The sequence below is a fragment of the Macaca nemestrina genome, chromosome 14 (assembly GCF_043159975.1).
Source record: "Macaca nemestrina isolate mMacNem1 chromosome 14, mMacNem.hap1, whole genome shotgun sequence".
NCBI lineage: Eukaryota > Metazoa > Chordata > Mammalia > Primates > Cercopithecidae > Macaca > Macaca nemestrina.
Window position 1 is genome coordinate 72,832,876 of NC_092138.1, and position 13,594 is coordinate 72,846,469.

General features: G+C 37.1%; 1 long non-coding RNA gene across 2 annotated transcripts in view; it reads left to right on the top strand.

Moving 5' to 3' along the window:
* LOC105480995 (uncharacterized) overlaps window positions 1-13,594 on the top strand; it is a 575,131-nt gene that overhangs the window by 478,954 nt on the left and 82,583 nt on the right. The window contains exon 1 of one of the 2 annotated variants that reach the window (XR_011612741.1): window positions 492-947. The exons of the other annotated variant lie outside the window; for it this stretch is intronic. This is a non-coding gene — a long non-coding RNA (uncharacterized lncRNA). Of the gene's footprint in view, window positions 1-491; window positions 948-13,594 lie in introns of those variants that run through there. 2 annotated transcript variants of the gene reach the window in all.

A 13,594-nucleotide genomic window follows, 5' to 3' on the forward strand; every position in this document is an offset into this window, starting at 1 on the left:
TGTTGCTATGAACTGAACTACGTCACTCCCCACCCCAAAAGTCATATGCTGATGCCCTAATCCCCAGTGAGGTGGTATTTAGACATGGGGCCTTTGGGAGACCATTAGGTTTAGATGATGTCATAAGGGTAAGGTCCTCATGATGAGATTAGTGCATTTCAAAGAAGAGATAAAAGAGTGCTTATTTGTTCTCTCCTCTCCACCATCAGCAAATCAGAAAGAGAACATTCACCAAAAATCAGCCATGCTGGCACCCTCATCTCAAACTTCCAACCTACAGAAATATGAGAAAATAAATTTCTGTTGTTTAAACTACTCAGTCTACAGTATATTGTTATGACTGTCCAAGCCAACGAAGACATCCATGAACTTAATAAAGTCAGGGATTGCATAGCTTCTTCATAAGTACCTGATTTGTTTTATGCAACCACCAGAGCAGGCGCCAGAGAAAAGGCAAGTAGGCAAGATAAAAAGAAACTTTATTAGCTAGCCAATGTGAAAGAAGAAAGGGCAAAGTTCACCGGTCTCCCGCCGCAGAGGCGGAGGCCGAGGAAGTCACTCCAGCGTTCTGGGGCGAAGTTCCTAGATCAGCATATGAGGAGGGGCCGAGAAAGTTCGCGCCGCCTGTCTGCCCGGAGCCGCTTTATGTCTTGGGCCTGGGAGTGGGAGGGCAGTAGGCCGGACATGGGCGGGGTTGGGGGCCATGCGGTAGGCGCAGCCAGGTAGGTTTCGGTTTCCTGGGTCGGACGTCAGGTTGCGCCTGCGCAGTTGACCTGTGTTTTTCCCCGGGCGCGGGAAAGTTGGTGATGAAGAACCCTGAAATACGCCATCTTAGTCCCTTTTGTTCTTTGTCCCTCTCCTCCCTCCGTCCAGGCAGTACCCACAGGTACTTTACATGTGCTTTATAACTACAGGTGTTCTTCTGCTTATGTTCCAATAAATCCATGGTAAGTTAAAAATACTATAAGTCAAAAATTCATTTAATACATCTAACCTATCAAACATCATAGCTTAGCCTAACCTACTTTAAACTTTCTCGGAACACTTACATTAGCCTGCAGTTGGTTAAAATCACCCAACACAGAGCCTATTTTATGATAAAGTGTTGAATGTCTGATGTAATTCATTGAGTACTGAGTATGGCTTCTACTGAACACGTAGATTTTATACCGTCATAAAGTTGAAAAATCATAAGTTGAACCGTCATAAACTGGGTAGTGTCTGTACCTTCTAAATACTTTATTAAGTACTCAATAAATATTTGTTTACTTAATAAACATAGGTCATAGGCCAGAGAGAAAAAAATCTGTTTCATAACTCAAATAATCCAATCCAACTTATCATGGCCAGAAAGTCTACATAAGGGATGGTACCTAATACCAGTAGTAATAAACTTTATTGATTTGGGAGAAGAATATTCTTGCATTATGGATGAACCTTGCAGTGGCAGCAGAAAGCTGACTAAGGAGTAGGACTCTGGCCATCTCTCAATCTCTCTTTATATCAGAAAGAACACTTACGTAATTGAAAGCCTGACATATCTGAGCCATCCTCAAGAATTCAAAATGTAAAAGAAAGGAAGCAATTAAGTTGGTTACTTTCAAGTAAATCAAACAATCTCCATTTTCCTGTAAGAGTGAAGTCAGAAGATCCCATTAAAAATCACCTGTGCTTATGTCCAACGCCACAGAAAATATCGCCAGTCTCCTTCCATTGCCTTAATTCCAACACCTTAAACATTGGCTTCATGCATGTGATTTTCTCCCAGTTTCTTTACTGCTAATTTCTGCCTCACTGCACAGAACTTTCAAATTATTCAGCAGCAATTTATTTTCTTTAATCCAGTTTTTTCCACTAGATGATAGTGGTTCTATGCTATATTGCTCATGGACCAATCTCATTCCTTTTCCACCTATCAGTTCCTTAATTACCCTGGAGGGTGTTCAGAATTCATTGCTATTGTTCAGAATCCATTACCTGAATTGATAGTTTTTAGGGGTACTCACTTGTTTTTAGGGATACCCCTTGCCTTTGGGCCATGAGTTGAAATGCAGTTCCAACAAGGGTGGAATAAAAACCAAAACAAAACCAAAACAAAAACCTCTTTAGATCTGAACTTGTTTTACTACCATGGCTTGGGGCCGTAAGTTGAAATACAGTTCAAACAAGGGTGGAATAAAAACCAAAACAAAACCAAAACAAAACCCCTTTAGATCTGAGCCTGTTTTACCAATGTGGCACTTGTCCTACTGGAGTTGAGGCTTTCATCTCTGCAGTTCCTGGATAAAATCTTGGGAGGTCATGTACATTTTCAGGAAATGCTAAGATCTCTGTTATAGAGAAAAGGAAGTTGTAGGTAGGAAAAGGATGATAGGGCCTCTTGACACTATGTTTTCTTCTGGTTTGTTTTGTTTTGTAATGGCAGCACAATGGCAAATCATTTCTCTCCTACTACAGGACTTCACAAGACACTCCAGCTCTTCTAGCAGTAGCATATTATAACTATGAATGTCCAAATCCAGAAAGACATGCTGCCATTGCTATTCACAGGCCCGGAAGAAGTAATTAAATAGGGAAAATATGCAAACATATGATGCTGCAAATAGTTTTGTTGGCAAGAAAATATGACATTGCACAAAATGTACTCAAATATTAGTTTAACAAGAGGTCAGGACATTCTGAGCGTGTAAGGAACTAGAGAAGCAGTTTGAAGAAAGTGTGAGAAGTTTGACGATATCTCTGAGGAAAATGGTGGTTGGAAATTACTAAGTGCAGTCAAGAAAAAAAGAAAATTTTCAAGAAGTATCAAAGGATTTAATTGAAGTATCATGGATTTAATACCATAAGTGTAAAGAAACACCTATCCAAACAATTATGTGAATTTCTATGACAGTGACCAGAATTGTAAAGTAAAGTAGAAGAGGAGCTGAGGTGTTCATTGGTTATGTATACAGGGTATGTGGCAAGAGAGTTAAGGGTGCTGACAGGACTGCTTTGAAGTGATATCTCATGGGATATGGGATGGATGAGGGGGAAAGGAAAACTGATAGGTTTTCATCTCTTCCATTTTCTGACTGTAACTTTTATCCCCAAACTTAATGTTTATTCTGGTTTAGATTTCTGATTATTTTCTGAAATGTATTATTCATGGCCCCAGAATATTTAAAGTTTATGCACTCACCAACACATACTTGGTGAGCATTAAAATAATTTTCCCAAAGTATATAACTTTTTTTACTTTTTATTAGTGTTGCAAATACATTGTCAACTATGCATCTGGTCTTTATGCACAATAAGCAAACAAAGTATAAGAATGACAATCCATAAAAGAAACAAATGGCAGAAGAAAAATTCGCTTTAAAAAAAATTCTAAATTCTGCTATTGGAGAGAGATAATCGCTATCTCTATATGATTTTGTCAAAGGAAATGTTTTCATTAGGCTCTGAGACAAGAAAAAATATATTTCTACAGCCTGGTTTCATTGGTTCAATGTCAATAGGTGGAGTTTAGTTTTGTTTTTTATTCTCCCAGATATGTATCATCTTCATATTCTTCGGACCTTCTGTACATTTTTACTGGTTTTAAAACTTTAATTTTTGTATTGTTGTGAGAAGTATTGAATCTATATCTACAAAGAAGTAAGCTACATTGAGCAAGCAACTTTCTTATGTTTATTATTACAAAAGAACTATTTTGATTCTAAAAGCAAGTCAGAATAGGCAATTAATCCATTTCTTCATTGAAGACATTCTTTAATTTGTAATTAAAATTGTTTTGAATAGAAAAATTATGGAATGTTAATTTTATATAGATAAATCTCCGTAGACACTTCATCATGTAAAGTAATGTGATCAAAAGCATTACTGTTCCAGGGAAACAAACAGTAGCTGTAAGAATTTCTTTTTTCCCCTTTGCTGGAATTAGTATCAATCAATTGAGAACTAACAAATGGAAATACTAATGTAGGCACCATAAATATTAACCTGTGGAATTTTGATCACTTCAGGTTATCAAGTCGAACACTCTGTCCTGATAATTTTACGTCTGTTAGTAACAGCCCACAGTTAGGCATACCATGACAAATCTGATAAATTTTCAAGTTTCAGAGTAATAATTGATTTGTTAAGGGGGAAAAGAAATTATTTCCCATGAAAAAATTCACCTATCCAAACAATTGCTAGCTTTTAATTTTTCCCAACTTAGTAAATTACTTTATTTTAGAAACCTGAAATAGGTCACCACAGATACAAAGTGAGCTGATCCCAAGTTTTTCCTTATCTTAGCCTCTGAAAACAGAGACTTGAGTTTAAATCATAGCTCTAACACTTAGCTAAGATACTTTGGACAGCTATTCAGACCTTCTAAGTCTCAGATTTTTTCCTTTTAAAACATAGATAGTGATAGTATCTATCTTATGTGGTTATTGTGAGAATGAGATGAGATGAGAAATATATGCTTAGTATTAGGCCTAGCAACAGTAACCATTTAATAAATGTTAGCAATAATTAGTAGCATTTTTATAATTATTGAAGGATGTCATACATATTGTTCTTTTTGTTAGGGAATAGCTACAAATCTAAGACAATCAGCATAATTAAAATAATATATTCAAATATAACTTGCTTGCAGGATTTTATTAATGATTTGGCTCATGGAAATTCAATTGCTTTTATTTGCATTTCCCATTTGTAGTACATAAAATTATTATTTTCCATCTGGAATGGTTTGATAACATGTCTTGCAATGTTAAATATTTTTAAATGTTGCCATTATTTTAATGAATAAATTTAAGACACTGAACTGAATAACAGAGATTATTATTATTATTTTTATTATACTTTAAGTTCTAGGGTACATGTGCACAACATGCAAGTTTGTTACATATGTATACATGTGCCATGTTGGTGTGCTGCATCCATTAACTCGTCATTTACATTAGGTATATCTCCTAATGCTATCCCTCCCCACTCTCTCCACCCCACAACAGGTCCCAGTGTGTGATGTTCCCCTTCCTGTGTTCAAACGTTCTCATTGTTCAATTCCCACCTATGGGTGAGAACACATGGTGCCTCTATTGAGATAATCATATGGTTTTTGTTTTTGGTTCTGTTTATATGCTGAATTATGTTTATTGATTTGCATATGTTGAACCAGCCTTGCATCCCAGGGATGAAGCCCACTTCATCATGGTGGATAAGCTTTTTGATGTGCTGCTGGATTCAGTTTGCCAGAATTTTATTGAGGATTTTCGCATCGATGTTCATCAGGGATATTGGTCTAAAATTCTTTTTTTCTTATGTCTCTGCCAGGCTTTAGTATCAGGATGATACTGGCCTCATAAAATGAGTTAGTGAGGATTCCCTCTTTTTCTATTGATTGGAACAGTTTCAGAAGGAATGGTACCAGCTCCTCCTTGTACCTCTGGTAGAATTCGGCTGTGAATCGGTCTGGTCCTGGACTTTTTTTGTTGGTATGCTATTAATTATTGCCTCAATTTCAGAGCCTGTTATTGGTCTATTCAGAGATTCAACTTCTTCCTGGTTTAGTCTTGGGAGGGTGTATGTGTCCAGGAATTTATCCATTTCTTCTAGATTTTCTAGTTTATTTGCATAGAGGTGTTTATAGTATTCTCTGATAGTAGTTTGTATTTCTGTGGGGTCGGTGGTGATATCCCCTTTATCATTTTTTATTGCGTCTATTTGATTCTTCTCTCTTTTCTTCTGTATTAGTCTTGCTAGCGGTCTATCAATTTTGTTGATCTTTTCAAAAAAAGCAGCTCCTGGATTCACTGATTTTTTGAAGGGATTTTTGTGTCTCTATCTCCTTCAGTTCTGCTCTGATCTTAGTGATTTCTTGCCTTCTGCTAGCTTTTGAATGTGTTTGCTCTTGCTTCTCTAGTTCTTTTAATTGTGATGTTAGGGTGTCAATTGTAGATCTTTCCTGCTTTCTCTTGTGGGCATTTAGTGCTATAAATTTCCCTCTACACCCTGCTTTAAATGTGTCCCAGAGATCCTGGTATGTTGTATCTTTGTTCTCATTGGTTTCAAAGGACATCTTTATTTCTGCTTTCATTTCATTATATATCCTATAATCATTCAGGCACAGGTTGTTCAGTTTCCATGTAGTTGAGCAGTTGTGATTGAGTTTCTTAACCCTGAATTCTAGTTTGATTGCACTGTGGTCTGAGAGACAGTTTGTTACAATTTCTGTTCTTGTACATTTGCTGAGGAGTGCTTTACTTCCAACTATATGGTCAATTTTGGAATAAGTGTGATGTGTTGCTGAGAAGAATGTATATTCTGTTGATTTGGGGTGGAGAGTTCTGTAGATGTCTATTAGGTCTGCTTGGTGCAGACTTGAGTTCAATTACTGGATATCTTTGTTAACTTTCTGTCTCATTGATCTGTCTAATGTTGACAATGGGCGTTAAAGTCTCCCATTATTATTGTGTGGGAGTCTAAGTCTCTTTGTAGGTCTCTAAGGACTTGCTTTATGAATCTGGGTGTTCCTATATTGGGTGCATATATATTTAGGATAGTTAGCTCTTCTTGTTGAATTGATCCCTTTACCATTATGTACTGGCCTTCTTTGTCTCTTTTGATCTTTGTTGCTTTAAAGTCTGTTTTATCAGAGACTAGGATTCCAACCCCTGCCTTTTTGTATTTTCCATTTGCTTGGTAGATCTTCCTCCATCCCTTTATTTTGAGCCTATGTGTGTCTCTGCACGTGAGATGGGTCTCCTGAATACAGCACATTGATGGGTCTTGACTTTTTATCCAATTTGCCAGTCTGTGTCTTTTAATTGGAGCATTTGGCTCATTTACATTTAAGGTTAATATTGTTATATGTGAATTTGATCATGTCATTATGATGTTAGCTGGTTATTTTGCTTGCTGATGCAGTTTCTTCCTAGCATCAATGGTCTTTACAGTTTGGAATGTTTTTGCAGAGGCTGGTACCAATTGTTCCTTTCCATGTTTAGTACTTCCTTCAGGAGCTCTTGTAGGGCAGGCCTGGTGGTGACAAAATCTCTCAGCATTTGCTTGTCTATAAAGGATTTTATTTCTCCTTCACTTATGAAGCTTAGTTTGGCTGGATATGAAATTCTGGGTTGAAAATTCTTTTCTTTAAGAAAAGAAAATTCTTTTCTTTAAGAATGTTGAATATTGGCCTCCACTCTCTTCTGGCTTATAGAGTTTCTGCTGAGAGATCCGCTGTTAGTCTGATGGGCTTCTCTTTGTGAGTAACCCAATCTTTCTCTCTGGCTGCTGTTAACATTTTTTCCTTCATTTCCACTTTGGTGAATCTGACAATTATGTGTCTTGGAGTTGCTCTTCTCAAAGAGTATCTTTGTGGCATTCTCTGTATTTCCTGAATTTGAATGTTGGCCTGTCTTGCTAGGTTGGAGAAGTTCTCCTGGATCATATCCTGCAGAGTGTTTTCCAACTTGGTTCCATTCTCCCCGTCACTTTCAGGTAAACCAATCAGATATAGATTTCGTCTTTTCACATAGTCCCATATTTCTTGGGACTTTGTTGGTTTCTTTTTACTCTTTTTTCTCTAAACTTCTCTTCTCGTTTCGTTTCATTCATTTGATCTTCAATCAGATACCCTTTATTCAAGTTGATTGAATTGGCTACTGAAGCTTGTGCATTCGTCGTGTAGTTCTCGTGCCATGGTTTTCAGCTCCATCAGGTCATTTAAGGACTTCTCTACACTGGTTATTCTAGTTAGCCATTCATCTAATCTTTTCTCAAGGTTTTTAGCTTCTTTGCGATGGGTTCGAACTTCCTCCTTTAGCTCAGAGAAGTTTGATCATCTCAAACCTTGTCTCTCAGCTCGTCAAAGTCATTCTCCATCCAGCTTAGTTCCATTGCTGGTGAGGAGCTGCGTTCCTTTGGAGGGGGAGAGGTGCTCTGATTTTTAGAATTTTCAGCTTTCTGCTCTGTTTTTTCCTCATCTTTGTGGTTTTATCTACCTTTGGTCTTTGATCATGGTGACGTACAGATGGGGTTTTGGTGTGGATGTCCTTTCTGTTTGTTAGTTTTCCTTCTAACAGTCAGGACCCTTAGCTGCAGTTCTGCTGGAATTTGCTGGAGGTCCCCTCCAGACCCTATTTCCCTGCATATCAGCAGCAGAGGCTGTAGAACAACAAATATTGCTGAATAGCAAATGTTGCTGCCTGATTGTTCCTCTGGAAGTTTGTCTCAGAGGGGTATCTAGCCGTGTGAAGTGTCAGTCTGCCCCTACTGGATGTTGCCTCCCAGTTAGGCTCCTTGGGGGTCAGGGACCCACTTGAGGAGGCAGTCTGTCCGTTCTCAGATCTCAAACTCTGTGCTGGGAGAACCACTACTCTCCTCAAAGCTGTCAGACAGGGACATTTAAGTCTGCAGAGGTTTCTGCTGCCTTTTATTCAGCTATGCCCTGCCCCCAGAGGTGTAGTCTACAGAGGCAGGCAGGCCTCCTTGAGCTGCAGTGGGTTCCACCCAGTTCAACCTTCCCCAGTTTAACCTTCCCAGCTGCTTTGTTTTCCTACTCAGCAATAGCAGGCGCCCCTCCCCCAAACTCGCTGCTGCCTTGCAGTTCAGTCTCAGACTGCTGGGCCAGCAATGAGTGAGGCTCGGTGGGCATGGGACCCTCCGAGACAGGAGTGGGATATAGTCTCCTGGTGTGCCGTTTGCTCAGACCTTTGGAAAAGCGCAGTATTAGGGTGGGAGTGACCCGATTTTCTAGGTGCCATCTGTCACAGCTTCACTTGCCTAGGAAAGGGAAATCCCTGACCCCTTGCACTTCCTGTGGAAGGCAATGACTCGCCCTGCTTCAGCACACGCTCAGTGTGCTGCACCCACTGTCCTGCACCCACTGTCCGACAAGCCCCTGTGAGATGAACCCAGTACCTCAGTTGGAAACGCAGAAATCACCTGTCTTCTGTGTCGCTCATGCTGGGAGCTGTAGACTGGAGCTTTCCTATTCAGCCATCTTGGAACAAAAACTAAACATTAGATTTGTCAAATTATAGAGATATTTTAGAATTTGTCCTATTTGAATATGATTCAACTGAGATTATCCCAGTTGTGTTATTTAATGATGTTATGAAGAAGCTATTTTTATTATAGAATGTAATATTAAATATAATTTTAATGTATATATATAAAATGGTAAATAATTTATAAAGTTTAAAGGTTTAATATTAATAACATACAGGATTTTTCATGATTCACTTTCCTGCCTCTATTTCAAGTTTTATAGCATGTCACTCTATAGGTTTACTTATGCTCCAGTGCTTACAAGCTACATCCTGGCTGCAACCTTCAGTTTTTCAAATGTTAATTCTAAGAAATTCACTACCCTCTGCTTTCCCCCTTTCCATGTTTGACACTTTTTATGTCATCCTTCATAATTCAATTAATCCTTTATTTTCAAGGTGAATCCTTCCTTGAGCAGCATCTGTTCTCTGTCACGTCTTTCTAGGCCAACTAGAGATATCATCTGTATGTTAATTACATATGAAGCAAATCTCTACTAAAGATTTGTGTTTGTGTCTCTTTTTAAGTCTGCCTGTTCCAGTATTCTAAGATCTTGAGGGGAAGGAATATGTTTTACTCATTCCAATACACATCTCAGTACTTGACAAAAAGTAAAAACATAATGAGTGGTTGTTCCATAAGCAAATATATGAATAAAGAGATAAATAAGGCCGGGCGCGGTGGCTCAAGCCTGTAATCCCAGCACTTTGGGAGGCCGAGACAGGCGGATCACGAGGTCAGGAGATTGAGACCATCCTGGAGAACACGGTAAAAACCCGTCTCTACTAAAAAAATACAAAAAACTAGCTGGACAAGGTGGCGGGTGTCTGTAGTCCCAGCTACTCGGGAGGCTGAGGCAGGAGAATGGCATAAACCTGGGAGGTGGAGCTTGCAGTGAGCTGAGATCCGGCCACTGCACTCCAGCCTGGGCGACACAGCAAGCCTCCGTCTCAAAAAAAAAAAAAAAAAAAAAAAAACAAAAAAAAACCAAGAGATAAATAATGGATACTATTTTTGGCTCTTGAATTACTTCAGGTTGCATTTGGCAGGTCTCTACAGCAATACTGAATTCTTCAAATAAAGTAGATATCATCACTTTCTAAATTGAAGTTTCTGCTATGACTATAATTCTCAGTTAAATTTGAGGTTTGAATATAACAGTCTAGAGCGTAATAGATTTTACTTCGCTAAAATGGTTTTATTTTTAAATAAAAACCAAAAGTAGGTTAAAATAGATGTTTTGATTATACAATCAACATTATAATATTTATAGAACCCTAAAAAAAGATACAATTTTAGCCACAATCTATATTCCCAACAAATAAAAAAAAATTTCAATTTTTCTTCCAGTTTGTATTCATCTTGAGACTTAAATTTACATTTGTAGCCATGCCGTAGAAGCAACTTTATATACTGCTTTTTCAACTTTTTGTTGCATATTTTATGCAAATTGTTCATGTGTCTTTATATTCACATTACCTTTTTGAAAATGTCTGTATAATAATATTTTGCATCAGTATATCAATTTAGATATTTAGCTTGGATTCTTTTTTTACAGTATAGATAAAGATACAGTGGGTATTTTGTCATTTATTTCTTTCACTTTCTTGTACCTTATCACTTAACATTATTTTAAAATATATTTTATATGTATTCACTAAATAACACAATGTCATCTCATTCTAAAAAATGCAATCGGTCTATCAGAAGTTTGTAAGTGCTTTCCTCCTAACCTTCCTCTTCCCTACAAGCTATTTTGTTAACTTTAAATAAAAGCAATCCAGTCTATCCAAAGGTAGAACATACTTTTTCTGCTATACTTCAGAATTCAATGAATCTTTTATTTTCAAAGTGAATTCTTTCATGAACAGTATCTGTTCTCCGTCAATTCTATCAGAAGTTTAAACATACTCTTCTAACCATCCTCTTCCCTTAAAAGCTACCTTTGTTAACTTTAACTAAAAGTGATCTAAATTATTCTATTTAATAAACAATAGTAAAATCAGAAATATATCCAAATTCTGCTATTAGCCATATTAGCCATGCATTAATTTTTTTTTTTTTTGAGATGGAGTCTCGCTCTGTCGCCCAGGCTGGCGTGCAGTGGTGCGATCTCGACTCACTGCAAGCTCCGCCTCCCGGGTTCACCCCATTCTCCTGCCTGAACCTCCCGAGTAGCTGGGACTACAGGTGCCCGCCACCAAGCCCGGCTAATTTTTTGTATTTTTAGTAGAGACGGGGTTTCACTGTGTTAGCCAGGATGGTCTCGATCTCCTGACCTTGTGATCCACCCTCCTGGGCCTCCAAAGTGCTGGGATTACAGGCTTGAGCCACCGCACCCGGTCGCATTCAAAATTTTTTAAAAAGTGGGTAACGTTTACCTTTTATCTAGTTTGCCAACAGTTTTAATATTTAAAAAATAAAATTTATGGCAATACTTAATTTTGGCAAAGCAGTCAAAAGAGCTTAGTAGGAAGAAAAAAAAGTCCTCATAATGAATAAAAGAGTAAGAAATCTCAGCAAATGGATGGAATATATAAATATATAAAAATAAAACATACAAATTTCAAAACCAAAAAATTCAATATGTGTGATAAAAAACATTGTTGGGCAGTCTTAACAGCAGAACGGCAATAATGGCAGTAAGTCAGCAAACTTAAACAATAAAACAACACATATTCTCCAATCTGAGAGAGAGGAAAAATTCACTGTAGACATTGAATAAAGCCTCAGTAAACTCTGAGACAATTTCTGGAGAGCTAATATGTGCGTATTAGAGTTATTACTGTATTATAATGTAAACACTGAGTTTTTAATGGTGTGGTATGGCTCATAACTATGATAGTATAATTATAGTATTTATTATACATTTAATTTTTTACAAATTTGCATTGTACTTGAGATGACTGGTCGATATCCATTTTCTTTTTCCTTCCTGATCTTCTCAGTCCTCTTCTTTGCCTTGGAAGAATAGATTTGTAGTGACTACATCAACTTTTGCTTTAGCTTCTAGTTGGGTCTGGCTAGCAAGGAGAATGGGAGGTTGAAGGGGAAAAGGGAATGTGAAATCTGGGTTTTTTTCTTCCTGATCCTCTCTCTGTTAGTCTTAGGCTATTGGTCTTGCCTACCTCTGCAGTCCTTTCTCCAAGACTGTTCTAAGATCCACCTTTCCTTATCTCTTAGACCTAGGAGTGGTAACAACCACACTGTCCCTAATTGCATTAGTGGCTTCAGTATACCTTGAGCTTACACTTCGTCTTCCTTAGAACTTTTTAATTAATCCCTTTATTATATCCTCCTGAATTATCATGATTTAAGTATGTGTCAATTGTTTTCTGATTACACTGACACAATGACAAATTGAACAAGTTCTCTGTGTTCTGTTTTTGAATGTTATCCATATTGGACTTAACGTGGTTTGCATACATTATCAACCAAATACTTGGCTACATTATCACACTTCATCTATCTATCTATTAATAGTATTTTGTGAATATTTGTTTTGAGTTAACTTGAGCCTTACTTTTTTTTCTTAAATACATTTCTACGTTTAGATGTAAAGAGTTTTAGAGTAATAAGATTCTTTTTCTCAGAAATTTTCCTTCCAAACCTTATCAGTGTTTAGAACACATTGGGAACACTGTAAATATTTGTTGAGTGTGTGAAGAAATAAATGTGAATGAGTGAGCATGTAAATAAATAAATAGCATAAATAAAAGTTTCAATTAGTTTTAAGTAGTTATTTGTTGCCTTCTATGTTTACGATATGTATTTATCTCCAGATCTCCCATTTGCTATTGACAGTAAATAAGAAGGAAGAAACTTTAAGTAGAACAATCCAAAAACACTATTCCCTTGTCTGTGTAAGTACCCTAAGGTAATTAATCCTTTGTGGAGAAGCTTGGGGGCTATTAAACTGAGAGTCATTTAGACTGACGATCACTGAGATACAAATTACTCACTGGAGACCTGAATTGGGAAAATTTGAGTGAAAAGTAGTTGGATCTCATTGTTCTATTCTAACTGCCTTATTAGGCAAACATTTTGGGAAGAAATTACTAGAACAAAACCTTTGGTAAACCTCCTCATAGGAGAAAGGGGTAAGAGGTGATGTGATTTATCCTCTCTTTGACTCTCGTATGTAATTATCATATTAGAGATTTTATAATTTTTAAATCACATTTTTGAATTAGATACTAATCATTGTACATTATTATTTTAAGTTTCTTTGGAGTCTAATTTGCTAATATAAATTTAGACTTTTTCAGGTAACTCTACCTTAAATTTATCGCCTAAGGGTTTTTTTTTTTTTTTTTCTCATTTGGGTACTTTCTTAAATTTTGTTATCAGCATTATAATATCTTTGTAAAATATATTTGGCCCTGGTTACTGTAAACAGCATAGGTGTTGTATATTCCTTAATGCTTTCGAAGGCATATGTAGTTGCATCTTCTCCTGGCACATTTTCTGTGGTAATTGTGGAAAGCATTTCATTTCATAGTGAAATGGGGAAGTGAATTATATTTCCTAGATCCTGTGTTTTCTCGGGTTAATGTTGATCATAGTT